This window comes from Podarcis erhardii (genome assembly GCF_964252035.2).
Source record: "Podarcis erhardii genome assembly, chromosome: 2".
Classification (NCBI taxonomy): Eukaryota; Metazoa; Chordata; class Lepidosauria; order Squamata; family Lacertidae; genus Podarcis; species Podarcis erhardii.
The window spans coordinates 63,545,705-63,550,845 of record NC_138498.1 but is presented as its reverse complement, the minus strand read 5'-3'; positions in this window follow the sequence as shown (position 1 = coordinate 63,550,845).

Here is a 5,141-nt window from a genome sequence, read left to right as displayed (position 1 = left end):
AGGAATTTGTTTTGTTTTGATTTTAGAGGGTTGTACTGAAAGCTGAGTACTATCTGCCTGCTTGAGTTTGTCCAGGGGTCTCATCACCCTCAGCAGGGCTCTGAAAAGGTTTCCAGTTTAATTTGAACAAGGACTAAGAAATTTATTACAATATAATATTTTGTGAACTGGAGTCTATTTATCAAATGCAGGAAATGTGGATAGGTGAAATGTTATCCTGAGACACATGCCACATCTGGGGAGTGAGGAGGTTGTAAACTGTTAAATACACCACCAATGTGTGCTTATACCTGCAACTCAGGATAACATTTCTTGCATCTGATGGAGTGGACGGTGGTCTACAAAATATTATGTTGTAATAAATTTGTTAGCCACAAAACTCTTTGGTATTTCTGTTGAAGCAGACTAGCGGGCTACCCCTCTGAAGATTAATGAGTCTCCAGCTAGTTGCTGCACTCCTAGGAGTAGCTCAGCCCCATGAGATTGTAGATTCTCAGTCATTTAAAGACCTGATGGGCAACACAACTTTAACCCCTAGCAAAAAAAATGAATAGTATCTGTGCTCCTAATTCAAATTAATCTGTCTCATAAACAATAAACACTCAAGTAGTGCACAAAATCTACTTAGAGAAGGGCCTATCTCTCTGTGTGTGTTGAGGCCGGAGAAATGGTAAAGAACGTAATGGTTTTTGCTACACTGTGATGTTTTCTCTATCTATCTGTACATAGCATTCCCAGTTGTACACACACCGTGGCAAAGTGGTCAATTGATTAAGAGACCTGTCTATTACAGATGTCATTTGGATCTCCTCTGAAAGCACTTCTTTCAGGTTTGGCTCACAGTTTAACAGATACAGAAAAATCTGAAAAAGCAAACCTAGGTGCTTGTTTGCCTTCTGTACAATAGAGATACTTCTATTGAAATGGGGATTGTTTTAAAACCCCATGTTTTTATTAAAGTTTTTCAGTACCTCTGTTTAGATAGTTGATATACTCTAAAAAAGGAAGACTGTCAATGCAGTTATATGACTGCCACCTTCTGCTTATGCCTTGGGTCCTCTTCAGAGGCCTGCTCAGTGGTACCACCCCAGAGGGTTTGAGTTGTATCTTATAATTTAAGTGGTTTTATTTATCTTCTACTAGAAAGGGCAGCTTTTATTGCTTCTGTTGTTTAATTTTAACTATTGTAATTTATATTTAATATTGTAATTTATTCTGTAAGCCACCGAGAGAACAAATGTTAATGGGTGGCTTATACAAATTTAGTAATTAGATATTATAAAGGAACATTGTGAAATAATACAAGGCAATTTCCACAGTGTTTTTTTAATCCAGAATTTCCATTTCAATTATTTTGAGAGTGTGTGTTAAACACATACTTTAACTCTTTGCTTTAAAACAATTGAACTCTCTGGGTAGGATTCCAGTATTTGACTGGGCTGTGCAAAATGATTATAATTGCCAAGCAATAGAAAACTATACAGTGTACCCTAAGATTTTAGCATGATCTCTGCAGAAAACAATAAGTAAATGTTTTTTCTAAAAATCTTAGCTAGATCTTGGTTTTATAAGGGAGGATATAATAGAATCATAGAACTGTAGAGTTGGAAGGTATCTCAAGGGTCATCAAGTCCAACTACCTAAAATCTAGAAGGAAATTTAAAGCTAATTTAAAAGTCAAGATTTTGCGTTTTTAAAAGTGTCTGTCATAATTTGAGGTGCTTGGTGATTTCAGAGCCTTCCTTGTAATGAACAGGGTTAGGAATCGCACAGCAACTTAATTAGAAGTCTAATTAAATTCATATTCTCCCATTTTGTTTATTTTTAAATCTCAGTTGTACTTATCTTGCAGGTCAAAAGAAAAAAAGTTTATGAAAGTGATGTAAAAATAGGCATTAATCTGTTAAAATTAAATAATTTTTCCCATGTCGAGCAATTTGCTACAAAATCTTTCACAACTCGTGGATGACCTAAGATTACAGGTAGCCAGGGATAATTGTGGGAAATGCAGGTGAATGAGGGAGTTACAAAATGATACAACACTAGATAACATAGTCTTAAAAAGAGCATCACAGTCTGAAGACTTTTTTGTTGTTGCTATTGAAGGAACAATACGTTGCATTTATAAAACAACAAGATTACAACAGAAGCTTCTCTGCGTTGGGTAAAATGGGCTTATATATTATGTGCAATGACACGTTGTCATGAGCAAAGTTGATCAAAGTATTTTTAGTGTTTTTCTGTTCTGGATTTACTGAGAGAGGAGAGATATTGGGAGAGTGGTGGAAAGCTCACTGAGAATGACAGCTGCAGCAAAAAGGCAAGCCCAGTTCTGGGATAAATTCAGAAAGGGATTGGCAATAAAATGGCAGGTTTATAGAGATTTTGGAGCAACTTCCTTATTAGTGAAGGCTAAAGTGATCTGAAGCTTTTTCGTTTAGGGCAGCAAAGGAACACTATAGCCCTCCAGATGTTGCTGGACTACAGCTCCCATCATTCCTAGCCCTGCTGGCTAGGGCTGATGGGCATTAGAGTGCAACAACATATAGGCAGGCAGAGGCTCCTCATCCCTGGTTTGAAGCAAGGATTTATTTATAAAGCTGTGTGAAATTATGAATAACTTAACAATTTCCCACACAAGTTTGCTTTATACTGATACAATAACTTGGATTCGACTGACATTAAGTTCAGGACCAACAAAAGGTAGCACTTGTTCACATGATGCATGTCTTAGGAAATTGACTACAAAATGTGGTATTGGCTACTAGCTTTAAAATGGGTAAGAAAATTCCCAGAGGAGATGTCTTATCAACAACTTTTAACTCTGACAGCTAAGTGATACTTCCACAAATAGGGGCAATATAGCTCTGAGTCAGCATCCAGGCATTGATGAGAGGAGGGGACATTCCACCTAGGGTTAGAGGTCCACAGGGGCTGCAAGGTGATTACTGTCAGGGGTCGGTGGAAATCAGGTTAAAATGTTGAGGATTATCACAGTTAAGACGTTTATATCCCTATTTCCCCTTAGGGTATCCAGAACTTGTGAAATCTGTCAAAGCCAATCAGAAGCAGGGTTAGACGAGAACAACCAAAGTTATAAACCATGATCTGCCAGCACACGGCCTTGGTCTTGTAGTCTGAGAGAAAGAGGGAAGTGTGTTGCCCTCCTTGATATGCTCTCTCAAGAACTGCAAGTCCTACTTAACAACGTCCAGTGATATAATGTAGCCATGTTAGTCTGTTGCAACAAAAACCACAAAGAGTCTTGTGGCACCTTATAGGTTAATACAAAAGTGGATTTCAAGTGGATTTCTTTGGATCATATGGATGGATAATAAGAATAAGTAGAAATATTCTGAATCTAACTTTTTGATAGTTTAATAAACATATGAGATCAGTATAGGCAGACAATGTGTCCTGATAAATCGTATGTATGTACAGTAATATATGGAGAAGAGTTCAATTTTGGACCCGTCTTAGGAGATTTTGAAATATGGAAAATAAGCCTATATTAAAATGATAAACTATGATGATACTATGATGATAAAATGAAGATTTGGGAATGTGCTAGAACTTCTGGTGTCTGGGAATACAGTACTTGAGGAAAAGGGCAAATAAGCTGCTCACTTTGTGCAAGTTATCAAGACCACTGTGTTGAGCTGATGATTTATTGGCAAACAGCAGCAGTGAAATCATGTAACCTATGAAGTATAGTTAGCAAGAAATGTTGGAAATGTCAAAAGGAAGATAGAGTTCATTTTCATACGTGGTGGACTTATCTGGAAACAAGAGAATACCTGGGCAAAGGTAAGGGATAACATAATGTTAACAACACGTAGCAAGTGGGAAATAAATTTTCCATTATTAAGTAATGCAAGAGATTTGCCTGTTTGTAGTAAAGGCTATAATTTGTTATGCCAAAATGGGGGGAACAACAGCAATCCTTACTATTGAAGACCATGAAGGCAAAGTACATGACTGTGTAGCTATGTCAAAACTAACCATCAAGGAAGGAAGGAAGGAAGGAAGGAAGGAAGGAAGGGGAAATCATTCATTAAATAGAGCATGTAATGTTCACAAATGTGAAGTATTTTTTGGCTCTATTTAAATAATTTGATCAAGGTGAAGATTAAGTTCTCCCCCCTGCCCCCAATCAACTTTAAATGTGACTAGCAAAAAAAGTCCTAGACTTATTTGTCTACAATTTGGCAGGGTTCTTTCCCAAGGGCATATCTCTTAAGTCGGCTACTTTCAGACCAATTGTCCTCCAAACGCTAGGGAATATTAAGTGGTCCTTTTTTTTTACCCACCCAAAAACTATAACAGTGACCCTTGTGGGGAAACCACTGCAGCCATCCTTCTGAAATTTAGCAGGCTTTAAACCCTCGGAAGGGATCACCTTGTCTGCAAATTTAATCCAATCCCCAAAAACATATTTTTAGATGTTTATTTAAAAATAATAATTAAAAAGGACTCAGCACAATAGCTCCTGGTCCTTATAGTTGCCCGTAATTTCACAGGCTTTATCCATTCTTCAGGAACTAAGGTGCCTGCAAATTTCATCCACTTCTGTCAATACAAAACAGAAGTTATAAATATGTTTAAACTTCAAACTGGTGAATGGGGGAACAAAATGGACTCAGATGAGCCTTGACCCAAAATGACCAACATATGCACACACACACACACACACACACTAATGAATATATATTATTTTTGGTCGTTTTTCTGCCCAAGGGTCTTCAAAGTGTTAATTGGTTAAAAACATATACATGTAGAAGAAGAGTTTGGATTTGATATCCCGCCTTTCACTCCCTTTAAGGAGTCTCAAAGCAGCTAACAATCTCCTTTTCCCTTCCTCCCCCACAACAAACACTCTGTGAGGTGAGTGGGGCTGAGAGACTTCAGAGAAGTGTGACTGGCCCAAGGTCACCCAGCAGCTGCATGGGGAGGAGCGGAGACGCGAACCCGGTTCCCCAGATTACGAGACTACCGCTCTTAACCACTACACCACACTGGCTCTCTAGAGATCTGGCACTGTAGAGATCAAAACAATTTAATAAGATAATTATAATGCAGACTAGAATTCTGTGATTTACTATTTAATTTGTAGCAACTTATTCTCCATGTATCTAGTAATT